Source organism: Giraffa tippelskirchi, chromosome 5 (genome assembly GCF_054371585.1).
Source record: "Giraffa tippelskirchi isolate mGirTip1 chromosome 5, T2T-mGirTip1v1.2.pri, whole genome shotgun sequence".
In the NCBI taxonomy this organism is placed as follows: Eukaryota; Metazoa; Chordata; class Mammalia; order Artiodactyla; family Giraffidae; genus Giraffa; species Giraffa tippelskirchi.
In genome coordinates, this window is record NC_137279.1 from 30,665,816 (window position 1) to 30,680,606 (window position 14,791).

Sequence of the window (14,791 nt, forward strand, 5' to 3'; positions counted from 1 at the left end):
CCCCCTTTTCCTCCTGCCTTCAATCTTTCCCAGCATCAGGATCTTTTCCAAAGAGTTGGCTCTTTGCATCAGGTGGCCAAAGTATTGGAGCCTCAGTCCTTCCAATGAATGGTCAGGGTTGATTTCCCTTAGTATTGACTGGTTTGATCTCCTTGCAGTCCAAGGGACTCTCGAGAGTCTTCTCCAGTACCACCATTTGAAAGAATCAATTCTTTTGTGCTCAGCCTTCTTCATGGTCCAACTCTCACATCCATACATGACTGCTGGAAAAACCATAGCTTTGACTATGCGGCCCTTTGTCGCAGAGTGATGCCTCTGCTTTTTAATTCACTAAGTTTGTCATAGCTTTCCTTCCAAGGACCAACCATCTTTTAATTTCATGGCCACAGTCACCATCCACAAAGATCTGGGAGCTCAAGAAAATAAAATATATTACTGTTTCCACTTTTTCCCTTCTATTTGCCATGGAGTGATGGGACTGGATGCCATGATTTTAGTTTTTTGAGTGTGGAGTTTCAAACCAACTTTTTCACTCCTCTTGCACTTTCATGAAGAGGCTCTTTAGTTCTTCTTTGCTTTCTGCCATAAGGGTGGTGTCATCTGTGTATCTGAGGTTATTGATATTTCTCCTGGAAATCTTGATTCCAGCTTATGATTCATCCAGCTCGAATTTCACATGATGTACTCTGCATGTACATCATTGGAAGGACTGATGCTGAAGCTGAAACTCCAATACTTAGGCCACCTGATGTGAAGAACTGGAAAAGACCAGCATCAGGAAAAGACCCTGATGCTGGGAAAATTGAAGGCAGGAGGAGAAGGGGAACACAGAGGATGAGACGGTTGGATGGCATCCCTGAGTTGATGGACATGAGTTTGAGCAAGCTCTGGGAGTTGGTGATGGACAGAAAAGCCTGCTATGTTGCAGTCCATGAGGTCACAGAGTCAGACATGACTGAGCAACTGAACTGAACTGAACTCTGCAAGTAAATTAAATAAACAGGATATATATACAATATATAGCCTTTTCATACTGCTTTCCTAATTTTGAACCCGTCTGTTGTTCCATGTCTGGTTCTAACTGTTGCTTCTTGACCTGCTTACAGGTTTCTCAGGAGGCAAGTAAGGTGGTCTGGTATTCCCATCTCTTTAAGAATGTTCCACAATTTGTTGTGATCCACACAGTCAAAGGCTTTAGCATAATCAATGAAGGAGAAATAGATGTTTTTCTGGAATTCTCTTGCTTTCTCCATGATCCAGTGAATGTTGGCAGTTTGATATCTTGTTCCTCTGCCTTTTATATTTTATGTATTTTTATATTTTATCTGTCAAGTAGTACCTTGCTTATCTTTTTTATATATAGTAGTGTGCATGTGTTAATCCTGTGCTCATAATTTATCCCCCCTCCTTCATTCTTCTTTGGTAACCATAAGTTTGTTTTCTGTGTCTATGAGTCTGTTCCTGTTTTGTAAATAAATTTATTTGCATTTTTCTAGATTAGCATATAAGTGATATGATATTTTTCTTTGTCTGGCTTACTTCACTTCATATGATAATCTCTAAGTCCATCCATGTTCTTACAAATGGCATTATTTCATTCTTTTTTCTGGCTGAGTAGTATTCCAGTGTATCTATATATCTTCTTTATCCATTCATCTGTCAATGGACACTTAGATTGCTTCCATGTCCTGGTGGTGATTGCAGTTCTTTCAGGTTTGATGCAGTTTGTGTTTATGGAGGGTCTGGTGGTCCCTGAAGCCTCTACACATCAGTTCACAGAACTGGGTGTGCACAACCTGGTCCACCCGCCTGCCTGTGTGCTCTGGGAAGGACTGGAGAAGATCGAATATGAAAAGATGCTCTGAAGTGGTCCAGAGCAAAGGTAGAGGGGCCACGGCTGCTGTCAGGTCTCCTTCTGCTCCTCCCCTGAGCCAATCTCCTTCTCACTGTGTGCTAATTTATCAGCTCCTCCCTCAAACATCAGAAATGTGTAACAAGACCATGGGAAACTGCATTGACCTTTGACACTGGGTCTGTGTTTCTCAGGCCCCTTTTCCTGTCTATCTTCAAGTCTTCCTATCAAGACCCGAGGAAGAAGCCACTTCGCACGGCCCCCCCCCGCCATGGCTCCAGGAGGGCCATTTCCCATCAGCTGGGCTGCCACCATTTGATCCCCATAAGTGAATCCAATTTAGCTGATTCATCTCGTGTTTAATTTTTACGTTAACATAACAAGGTTACACAGCTGAACATGAGAGGCCAGAGACAGAATTTATAATTTATAAGTGGCAGTTCTGATTTAAGACCGAGTTCCTGAAGGAAGCAGTTTGCAGAGGCACGTCCTCAGACAAAGGTTTTCTCTTCTCAGCTTGGAAAGCTCTGAGCCTGATTTAAATGTAAAATCAAAGCTGTTGGCATTTAACAACCTCCGTGTAAAAGTCAGGGTTGACTTATAAATAAGACCCCAGCTTGGGTGACAGGATTTCCTGGCATCAATATATCATCTGGGCTTTATTGATGGAGGGAAGGGAAGATGTGTATATAGTAGAAGCTGGGAGAACACAGAGAGGTCTCATGAGTGGTTTTTCAGACTTAACCACCTTGTTCATGTGATTCTCAAAGGGAATCCCCATTGCCTGGCTCTCTGATGTGTTGTCGTTGTTTTAGTCTCTAAGTCATGTCTGAATTTTTTGTGACCCCATGGACTGTAGCCCACCAGGCTCCTCTCTGTCCATGGGATTGCCCCGGCAAGAAAGCTGGAGTAGGTAGCCATGCCCTCCTTCAGGGGATCTTCCCGACCCAGGGATTGAACCTAAGTCTCCTGCACTGGCAGGTGGATTCTTTTTCACTGAGCAACCTGGGAAACCCCGCTCTGATGCTTTACATGTTGGCATTTGTGGGTTTTCTCAGACTCCAGTGGGCATTCCCTTCCAAGTCTCTTCCATGAGTTTGGCCATGCTGCAAACATGAGGAGTTATGATCCTTTCCTCATTAAGCCCAACCTTTGGGTCCTTGGGATTTGCCTGCCTACTGATTTGGAAGTGGGTCAGGTCTGGGACCATTCCTGGAGGGTCTACACTGGAGGTGTGAAGAGATGGCAAAAAATGGGGGCCCTGGATGGGTCAACACACTATGTCACTCTCCCTTGGGATCTTGGTTCTCCCAAAGGGAAAGGAGTGTGGGATGACTTTCCCATTCTTCCATAATTTCTGTCCTTTCTTTAGGATGGAGCCATGCCAATCTGACTATGGAAAGACCCAGAAACTTTAGACTCTAGCAGGGAGAGCAGCTGATTGATTCCTTCGAGTGGTTCTCCATGTTGGGAGCTCGAGGCTGACCCTTCCCCGAGGACCTTGTTGGGCCCTTGACATCCTGAGAATAAGAGGACAAGGACCTGCCACCCCTTCTCCCTCGCAGAAGTCAGTTTGCAGAGTCCCCCGAGAAGAGCCAGGCTGAAGAAGGCTGGTATTTAAACGTTCTGGAGTGGGAGAGGGGGTTGTTATGGCAACAAATTGCTCTGAGTCCCTAAAGAGGCTCAGCCCTGGCAAAACAAGAGATGGGGGGGATGGGGTGCTGGAGATGCAGAGGATAATATTTCAGAAAAGCTCTAACCGGCAGGAATCGCAAACACATTTGCATTTTGGCGGGGATGTCTGATGGGTCTAGAGAGAGGGTATTTACATCTCGCTTCCCAGGGTGTGCAGGAGGAGGGGAGGAACCATCAAACTCACACACTCTGCATCCTGCCCTCCTGGACATGCCATAACCTCCAAGTTCTCAAAGATGAGCGGTGCTGGGATGCTGGAAGCAGTGCTGGGCAGTGGTTAGAGCTGGGGCTTATCCTCCACCAAGAGTCCACTCAGTCCAGTGTTTTCCCAACTGCCTGCCACCTAAGACAATGCAGAGAGAAGGGCCAACCCTCTGGCCCCATGACGTGAGAGAGAGCACAGGGCGAATAGGAGGTTGTGCGGGTTTATTGGTACAGGGTTCCCTCTGGGTAATGTAAACACTTTGGAACTTGACACAATTGGTGGCTGCACAGCATCGCGAACGTGCTAAGCACCATTGAGTTTGTACACTTTAAAAATGGCTCATTTTATGTTCTGTGAGTTTCAGCTCGATATGAAAAAGAAAATGAAAAACTCTGGTGATGCTGCCATGCTGGGCTTGGAAGTGGAGTTTGCGGGTCCCCCCCACCCGGCCTTTCTACCCCCTCCCCTGGGCCCACATCCAGTCTCGTCCCTATGTCTCTTCAGCGACAGCCTCAGTGTGATGGACGGACTCAGTGGTCCTCCTGTCACAGACATGAGCAGGTTAAGGGACATTAGAGCTTACACATGGGGAAGGACTGACTCCAGAGCGTCCCCCACATCACACTGATGAGGCCAGGTACCTATGACGGCATGAGTGAAGGGCTGTCTTGCCCCCAGTGCCTCCTTCCTGGCCAAGTGGATAGGACCTTCTAGTGAAAGATTTTGCTTCCCAACCTGGTCTGGCCGGGCCTGGGATCGGCTGGCCCGTCATTTTGAATAAGGAAGGACTTTGCATCCTTCAACAAACCAGGAACGCCACCTCTGCCACCCAGCCACCTCAGGACCTTTCTCCTTCATCTTCCCACAAAGATCCATTCACACTCATCGATCAAAAGAAACACAGCAGCGAGTGAGAAAAATCCAATAACGGGGGTGTAGCAGCCACAAATGAATCCTGGTTCACTTCCCTTCTCGGGTGCCTGTGGCATAATCAGTTTGTTCCCGGGAGATGGGGCTTCTGAGGCAAGCGCTTGGGCGGGGGAGCCTGGGGTCTGAAGCTCATTCTGTGTGCCTCGGATGCACCCGCCTAGTTCTACCTCGTCGTCCTCCAAAAGGCTCAGGCTGGGCTGGACCTCTGCTTTGGGTTTGGGGACTCTGGCTGCCTCTGTCTCTTCCCTAAGCCCAGCCCCCTGGGTGGTGCTGCAGAGGCTTCTGTGATTGCATCCCTGGTCACTTACCAGCACCAGCGGGTGACTGGGACAACCGAGTACCAGGGTGGGCAACAGGATGGAGCAGGAGAGATGGAGGGAGAGGCTGGTCTGTGGTTGGGGTGGGAGCAGCAGGAGGCTGTCACACCAACTGACAGTGGCATGGAAAGCTGAGCTGTATCCCTGGCTCTTGGGGCTTAGAGAACTCAGGGCAGTTCTCTGCGTCTGTTACAGCCAACGACATCCGTGTTGCATGAAAGATGGTGAGGCAGGTGGACACTCCTCTTCCCAGTCAGGTACCACAGGGCCCCTCTAATTCCACAGCTGGGTTCTTGGACCCTCGAGATGGTTCAGAAGCTCAGAGAGGTCCTGAGGATGTGTTGGGAGCAAGTTGCAGCTGCAAATTTCACTCTCTGTCAGCAAATCTATTAGCATCCACTTGTTTCTTCCCTCACCCTAAGACTTGGACTTCTTTTACTTTCACTTATTTTTTTCCCAAGGCGTCCCTGGTGGCTCAGTGGTAAAGAATCTGCCTGCCAATGCAGGAGACATGGGTTCCATCTCTGGGTTGGTGGGTTGGGAAGATGCCCTGGAAAAGGAAATGGTAACCCACTCCAGTATTCTTGCCTGGGAAATCCCATGGACAGAGAAGCTTGGTGGGCTACAGTCCATGGGGTTACAAAGAGTTGGACACAACTCAGAGACTAAACACTTTTTTCCCAGCTTTGTTGAAATATACTTGACAAATAAAATTGTATTGATTTAAGGTGTGCAACATGATATATGTATATATTGTGAGACGACCACCACGGTCAAGGGAACTGACCCATCTGCCTCCTCACACAATGACCTTTTGTGTGTGTGGTGACGTCACTTAAAATCTGCTCTCTTAGCAAATTTCAAGTAGGCAATGTGGTACTATTAATTGTAGTCACCAAGGTGTCCATTTGGTCCTCAAAACTTGTCTATTTTATACTGAAGGCTTATAATCTTGGGCTTCTCTGGTGGCACAGCTGGTAAAGAATCCGCCTGCAATGCAGGAGACCCTGGTTTGATTCCTGGGTCAGAAAGATCCACTGGAGAAGGGATAGGCTACCTACTCCGGTATTCTTGGGCTTCCTTTGTGGCTTAGCTGGTAAAGAATCTGCCTGTAATGTGGGAGACTTGGGTTCGATCCCTGGGTTGGGAAGATCCTTCGGAAAAGGGAAAGGCTACCCATTCCGGTATTCTGGCCTGGAGAATTCCATGGACTGTACAGTCCATGGGGTCGCAAAGGGTCAGACATGACTGAGTGACTTTCACTTTCAGTTGTAATCTTTGACCAGCATCCCTCCATCACACTCCACACTCCCACCCCCAGTAACCACCGCCCTACTCTCTGCTTCTGTGAGTTCAAACTTGTTTAGATTCTACACATAAGTGAGATCCAGCAGTATTTGTCTTTCTCTGTCTGCCTTATCTCACTTGGCATAATGACCTCCAGGTCAGTGCAGCTTGGCCTCTGAAGGGGAAGCAGGCTCATGCACCTGGGCACTCCATGCCTGCATCGCCTGGACAGCAAGGCTCAGGTGAGCCTCCCTAGTCAGCAGGACTCTGCGTGTTGTCACACATCTTTGTTGGGAGAAGGGAAGGCTGTCCAAGTGGCTCCACTGGGAGAAGATGATGGGGAGCTCGTGTCTGGTCCTCCCAGATCTGCCTCTGAGCCTCTGCCCTAAGCTGGTTCTAATCTGTATCCATTCTTTCATTGTAATGAACTGTAACTTTGAGGATAATAGATTTTAGTGAATTTTGTGAGTCCTTCCAGTAAATCACTGGACCAGAGGGTGGCCTTGGGGACTCCTGACAGCAACCTCCAATATAGAGTTCAGGTCTAACTTCGTCCCCCATCCCCCTCATCATGTCCATGCAGGCCCTGTCCCTCGGCTACATGCTCCCCTTAGCACAGAGTGAGGCTCCCTCTGCACAGCAATGCACAGTCTTGTCACCTCACCCCTAACCTCCACTCTTAAATGGCCTTCCATCACTCCCTAGACTAAATCCAAGGCCTGCCCATGTGGACCCAAGTCTCTAGGCCTTATTCTTGCTACTCTTCCCTTACTCAGCATGGCTCAGTCACCATATTTTATTTCTATCTGAATCAGTTCCCTGGGGGCTTTGGTAACCAATCACCACAAACTGGGGGGGGGGGGGCAGGTAGCAGGTGCTTCAACAGCTGACGTTCATTCTCTCCCAGTTTGGAGGTCAGAAGTCTGAAATCAAATAGTGGGCAGGACCAGCCTCGCTCTGAAGATTCAGGGGAGGGTTTTTTTTCTGCCTCTTCCAGCTGCAGGGGGCTTCAGGCAGTCCTTGACCTACGGCCTCCTCCCTCTACTCTCTGTCTCATATCTACCCGGCCCCTCCTGTCTGTGTGCCCCTCCTCTTCTTCCAAGGACCCCAACCGCTGGAGTTAGCCTCCCCCTGTTCCTGACTCAGATATAGCACCATCGTAACTAGCTATCTGGCTTACCTGGTAGCTCATATGGTAAAGAATCTGCCTGCAGTACAGGAGACCCAGATTTGATCAATAGGTTAGGAAGAGCCCCTGGAGAAAGGCATGGCTACCCACTCCAGTATTCTTGCCTGGAGAATTCCATGGATAAATGATCTTGGCGGGCTACAGTCCATGGGGTCGCAAAGAGTTGGACATGACTGAGTGACTAATCTTTTTAACTGACTACTGTTTCCAAATCAGGTCACATTCTGAGATTATCGGTGGATGTGAATTGGGGGGACACAATCCAACCCCCTGTGCCATCTTGAACACATCAGGCTGCTTTCCAGACCAGGGGCTTACCCCTGTTGTTCTCTCTGCCCAGGACCCCCGCGTCATACCCTCCCTTCTCTACCTGGCTGTGCCCTCTTTGTTCTGGCCTAAATGCCGGGTCCTCTGAGAGTCCTCCATGGCCACACCCTCCTGGTCTCTTGTGATCTACGTTCCGTTTCCTTCAAGACCTGCACCCAGTTTATTGGTTGAAAGGCTCTCTGCATCCACTGTCTGCTCCTCCATCAGACTGTCCCCTTGGTGAGGAGCTTCTTAGAGTGGAGCTTGGACTCAAACTTCTTCAGTCTGAAGCATGGATCTTCGCCTGGTCACCTTGAACCCTGGGGCCTCCGTTTCTAAGAGCTTCTGTATCATCAGCATCTCCTGGGAATCGGCTGACCACAGCAGGGTGCTCTCTGGGGGACCACCGTCCACTTCTGCTTGTTTGTCCAGAGGGTCAGGGACATCCTTCACAGGCTTGCTCAGATGTCCCATAAGTGACATTTTCTGTGGATTATCCCTTCTGCACCACCTGAAAAATGGCTGAACTGTTGCAGGAGATAGTCCTGAAAAGAAAAAAAAACAGCAATGCATTATCTGACAGACATGCACAGAACTACCAACATGGGCCCATTATTTGTGTGTGTGTTCCTACATAGAGATATATAAAAATATAGTCTATAGTTGTTATTGTAAGATAGGGCATAAAAGGACTTCCCTGGGGGTCTAGCAGTTTTAAGACTCTGTACTTCCTCTGTAGAGGTCACAGATTTGACCCCTGCTCAGAGAACTAAATAAAGAATATAATAAAGGGATTGCTGTATATCATAATAAATGCATCCAAATTATGGTGTTTATGTGTGGTAGACTCAGGAAGTACCTTTTGACTGGGACAAGTGAATAAAAGTGGATATTGCCATTGCGACTGGATGCTGGGAAGTTGATAAAACATTCTCTGTGGGCAAACAGCAAGATGTCGATGTTCTGTTGATCTCTGTCATGGATGGATGGCTCTGGAGGCTGCAGAACTCCTGATAAAGTGCTGGGGCCTGTCACTCATTAGATCCAGGAGAATGTAAAACCTTGCAGCGTCATCTTAACACCTGACTGTGGGGAGGCTCTACCTGAGCGAGGGCCCCCACCCCTTGTAGGGTTGCTGCTGACTATCAGCCCCCTTCACCGACACAATTGAAAAGATGAGGCAAAGTCTTCTTGGACGTGGAAGAAATTTCCCAGACATCAGAAGGATGGCTTTCACTCATCACTGAGAACCACTTCACACCCTTAGGCATTTGGAATTGATGTTCCAAAAAGTGCCATGGGAGCAGACATCCCCTGTGTGTCCTGGGTGGACATGATGTATGTGGCATCTTAGGGATGAGGGGAGGCAAGGCTGTCCTGGTGTCAGTGAGGCCAGCACACACATGCACACGCACACACATATGCACAGAGACACACACACTCCTGCTGGGGATGTGGAGACAAGGAGAGCATAGGAAATACTCAAAAGACAAGACTTAAGGAAGAAAGAGGGACCAGGAAAGAAATATCATTGTAAAGCAATTATCTTCCAATTAAAATAAAAGATCCTATGATAAATCATAACAGAAAAGAATGTTCATTTAAAAAAAAGAATGTGTGTGTGTGTGTGTGTGCGCATAGCCAAATCATACAACAGGAATTAGCACCATTGTAAATCAACCACAAAAGTGAAAGTGTTAGTCCTTCAGTCGTGTACACTCTTTGTGAGCCCATGGACTGTATATCCCGCCAGGCTCCTCTGTCCATGGGATTTCCCAAGCAAAAATAGTGGAGTGGGTTGCCATTCCTTTCTTCAGAGGATCTTCCCAACCCAGGAATCAAACCTGGGTCTCCTATGTTGCACGCAGATTCTTTACTGTCTGAGCCACTAGGGAACATCTCATAAGTTCAATAAAAACAAATAAACAAGAAAAAAAGGAAAGAAACACCTCTACCAGTTGATCGGCTAGCCTCCTCAACAATGTGCCTCCCCATGATCCAGAGTGAGGAGCCGGAAACGCTGACCCCAGAGTGATGTGAGCGCATCCTCAGGGAAGCTTCCTAGACCTCATGTGGTTGGGAGCCCCTCCCTCAACCAAGTCTGTTCCCCTCATCATGGCCAGTGAATGTCACTCAACAAACGTGTACCATTTTTACCCTGAAAGTCGTCAGCTGGCCCTGAGTGCCCTTCTCTGTCTCCGTCTTTGTGATTATGAGATGAATTGCTTCTGATTTGGGAGTAATTGTCCTAATCTGTGCACCCACCACCGGATCATTTCTCCCTCCTAGGCTCTGGAGCCGATCCAGCCATTGTGATTAATCTGGTTCAATGAATCACAGAACCTACATCCTGTGGGGACAGGCACCCATTGGGGACACTCATGAATGTCTAAGTCACCTCAGTTCTGTTTCCATCCTAGCTGGGCACTAACCAGCCAGAGTTAGTGCAGACCCCACAGGTTCAGGGCTCAGGCCTCCATCAGAATGCCCCCACTTCAGACCAGCCCTACTGCAGACTAGCTGCACTTTGGGGGTCCCCAAGCTGCCCTCATTCCTGGCTGACTGGCTATAGATTAAGGGGTTCCCATGATTCTCATGGGCTTCCCTGGTGGCTCGGCGATAAAGAATCTGCCTGCCAACGTAGGAGACATGGGTACAGTCCCTGGGTCAGGAAGATTCCCTGGAGAAGGCTACCCACTTCAGTATTCTTGCCTGGAGAACTGCATAGACAGAGGAGCCTGGAAGGCTACAGTCCATGGGGTTGCAAATAAGTAGGATATGACTTAGTGACTAAACAATAACAACAAAGTGACTCTCATGCTGGATAATTTACCATGATGACTCACAGAACTCAAAAAGTGGAAGAATTTCCCCATCATCAGACTGTAGGTTTTCACTCATCACTCTGAATCACTTATGATAATAGTTTTACCATAGCTGCTTGTTGTTCAGTTGCTCAGTCATGTCCGACTCTTTGCAATCCAATGGACTGCAGCATGCCAGACTCCTCTGTCATCCACTGTCTCCCAGAGCTTGCTTGGATTCATGTCCATTGTGTCAGTGATGCTATCTAATTATCTCATCCTCTGTCATCCTCTTCATTTGCCTTTAATCTATCCCAGCATCAGGGTCTTTTCCAATGAGTCGGCTCTTCACATCAGGTGGCCAAAGTATTGGAGCTTTAGCATCAGTCCTTCCAATGAATATTCAGGGTTGATTTCCTTTAATATTGATTGGTTTGATCTCCTTGTCATCCAAGGAACTCTCAAGAGTCTTCTCCAGGACCACACTGTAGGTGAAGTCGCTCAGTTGTGTCCAATTCTTTGTGACCCCATGGACTGTAGCCTGCCAAGCTCCTCCATCCTAGGATTTCCCAGGCAAGAACACTGGAGTGGGTTGCCATTTCCTTCTCTAGGGGATCTTCCCCCACCCAGGAATCAAACCCTGGTCTCCCGAATTGCAGGCAAACTCTTTACCATCTGAGCCACTAGGGAATCCCCACATAGAAACAGCCAAATGAAGAGACACAGAGGGTGAGGTCTGAGAAGGTTCAAAACACAGGGCTCCTGTGTGTTGCCTCCACAGAATAAGAGGGTATAACCCTTTTGTCATATCAGTGAAGCTCCATCAAGCTTTGATATTGAGGGATTTTAAGGGGGTTTCATTGCATAGGCTGGTTGATTGAATCAATGGCCACATAACATAACTCAGTCTCCAGCCTCCTTCCCCTCCTCTGGGGTCACTCCCCTCAAAGCCCCAAACCTCTCATCTCATGGTTGGACTTCCTGTGACCAGCCCTTATCCTGAGCCATCTAATTTCTTAGCATAAACTCGGGTGTGATCCTAGAGGGTTGTAAATAACAGACACTTCAATTATTGGGAAAATTCCAAGGATTAATCTCCCACTTGGGAACCAGGGACAAAGACCAATCAAACCCTTTATTACACAACATCTTGTTAGAAATGTGACTGTAGAACAAAATTATTGGATGTGGATCCAACTTTTGGAAACAGCACTGGAACTTTGTTGTTGCTGTTTAGTCACTAAGTCATGTCTGACTCTTGGATTCTAGCCCTCCAGACTCCTCTGTCCATGGGATTTCCCAGGCAGGAACACTGGAGTGGGTTGCCATTTCCTTCTCCAGGAGATCTTCCCAACCCAGGGATCAAATCCACGTCTCCTGCACTGGCAGGTGAATTCTTTACCGCTGAGCCACCAGGGAAACTCAATGTTGGAACTTAGATCTTGGCTAAACGGAATCAGACCAACTTTGTATCCAGTGTAACATTCTGTCTCTAACAGTAGAACTAAACATACTTTGCAAGACGGCCGGTTACACTAAATTAACTTCAGTTCAGTTCAGTTGCTCAGTCATGTCCGACTCTGTGACCCCACGACTGCAGTATGCCAGGCTTCCCTGTCCATCACCAATTCCCAGAGCTTGCTCAAACTCATGTCCATCGAGTCAGTGATGCCATCCAACCATCTCATCCTCTGTCGTCCCCTTCTCCTCTTGCCTTCACCCTCTCCCAGAATCAGGGTCTTTTCCACTGAGTTGGTTGCTTGCATCAGGTGGCCAAAGTATTGCAGCTTCAGCCTCAAACTCCCTTTGATATCCAGCTAGGACTCTGAGGCCCATTCATTGAATGAAACTCCATCTGAGCCATATATTTTTAGAGCCACTTCTTCTCCTAGTTATTGGTCTGAGGTTTGCTAGGAGTTACCTTTGCCAAGGAGATCAAATCAGTCAATCCTAAAAGAAATCAGTCTTGAATATTCATTGCAAAGACTGATACTGAAGCTGAAGCTCCAATAATTTGGCCATCTGATGTGGACAACCAACTCAGTGGAAAAGACCCTGATGCTGGGAGAGGTTGAAGGCAGGAGGAGAAGGGGATGACAGAGGATGAGATGGTTGGGTGGCATCACCGACTCGATGGGCATGAGTTTGAGCAAGCTCCGGGAGATGGTGAAGAACAGGGAAACCTGGAATGCTGGAGTCCAAGGGGATACAAAGAGTTGGACAGGACTGAGGGACTGAACAACAACAACCTTTGCCAAAATAATCTCAAGGTTTGGTGAATACCTGCAAGACTTGATATAAAGGAAGATTTCAGCAAGCCCACAGTTACCAAAGACACTGAGAAACACTGTGCTGGGGGAAGGATCAATTATGAGTTTGGGATTAACACACACACTACTGTATATAAGATAGATAACTAACAAGGACCTACTGTAGGAACTCTACTCAGTAATCTGTAATAATCTATACGGGAAAATAATGTGAAAAGAATGAATGTATGTGTATGCATAACTGAATCACTTTGCTGTACACCTGAAACTAACACATTTTAAATCAAATGCTAATATAAATTTTTTTAAAAAAGAGAGTGTGTTGCGGGGAGCTCAGCTCGGTGCTCTGTGATGACCTAGAGGGATGGGATTGGAGGGTGGGAGGAAGACTCAAGAGGGAGAGGGATATATGTATTTGTATAGCTGATTCATGGGCTTCTTAGGTGGTGCTGTTGGTAAAGAATCCACCTGCCAATGCAGGAGATGCAGGAGACATGGGTTCAATCCCTGGGTCAGGGAGGTTCCCCTGGAGTGGGAAGTGGCAAACCACTCCAGTATTCTTACCTGGAAAGTTCCATGGACAGAGGGGTCTAGTGGGCTACAGTCCATGGGGTCACAAAGAGTCAGACATGACTGAGCAAACACACACATACACACAAAGCTAATTCATGTGGTTGTACAGCAGAAACTAATACAACATTGTACAGTAAATATGCTCCAATAAAAAAGGGAGGAAATAGTGTGCCGGAAACACTTGTACTGCCTCCTCTTTAAATATCTACATCTTCCCTTGAAAGCCACCCCTCTACACCATCTCCTTTGCTATTTGTTGTTCATGCTCTTTGACCTTTTCCCAGATCTTTGATGGTTTTCTCAAAGAGTTAACCAGAACTGCTACAAAAAGCGGACTTCATAAAAAGCCACAACCTTCCAGGGAATTTAGGAGCAGGTGAAAATCACCCACAAAGTACAGATGAACCCAATGAGCATATTCAACAGTCAGAATTAATTTAAAGTGAAGCCTCTCTGGTCCTCAGAACAGCCCTTCTGTTCCTGGAGAGCTGCATGTGCTCACCCTTAAGTATTGGAGTTCTCTGTTCAAATGCCATCTCATCATCCCTCCCGTCTGAACATCCTACATACACAGCAGCTGTGTCGTCCTCTGCCACCCTTGCTCCACCTCGTTCTGCTTCAAAGTGCACATCTCCACTCTGTATCTATCTTTTACATATTCCCAGCCCCTTTTGAAATTGTGAGGTCACACGAGCTTGGCTCTGCTTGTTATATTTATACCTGTGTCTCCCGCAGCTAATGTAGACATCTGCTTGTCAAGGAAGCTAAAGCAAAAAGAAAACTCAGTCCATTGTTCCTTTTCCCATGTAGGGAAAACCCAGTTCTTCCTCGCTATGGATTTCTTCCCTTTGAGTCTTTCTTGACTCTCAAGTAGAACACTTCTGGTATTCCATGTGTGGAGGTTCCTCCCCAGCACCTCACAGTACAAGCCCAGGTTGTCACCGAGCTTCTGACCAATCAGCTACAGATTGTAAGTTCCGAAGACCCCTGCTTGGGTTTGGGAGTGACTCAGAACCAGAAAGACTTACTTATGTTTACCAGTTAACCCAAAGATATGGTAAAGAATACAGATGAACAGCCAGATGAAGAGATACACGAGGCGAGGTCTGTGAGGGTCCTGAGGGTCCTCAGAGTTGGGGTCCCTTGAAGTAGATGTGTTTCACATGTGTCTTCCTATCTGGAAGCCCTCCAAACCTGGTCTTTTGGAGTTATTATGGAGGATTCATTCCATAGGCACGATTGATTAACTTGTTGGCTATTGGTGATTGATTTGAGCTCCAGCTCCTCTCCCCTCCTTGGAGGTTGGGATAAAACTTCCAATCCTCTGATTATGTGGTTGGCTGTACTGGTAACTAACCTCCAT

General features: G+C 47.4%; 1 long non-coding RNA gene across 1 annotated transcript; it reads right to left on the bottom strand.

The window, feature by feature from the left end:
• Positions 1–3,731: 3,731 nt before the first annotated feature.
• Positions 3,732–14,063, bottom strand: LOC145504881 (uncharacterized). The gene is made up of 3 exons (XR_014052565.1): positions 13,931–14,063; positions 7,467–8,326; positions 3,732–5,549 (listed from the first exon to the last, which is right to left on the bottom strand). It is a non-coding gene; the product is annotated as an uncharacterized LOC145504881 (long non-coding RNA).
• Positions 14,064–14,791: the final 728 nt, after the last annotated feature.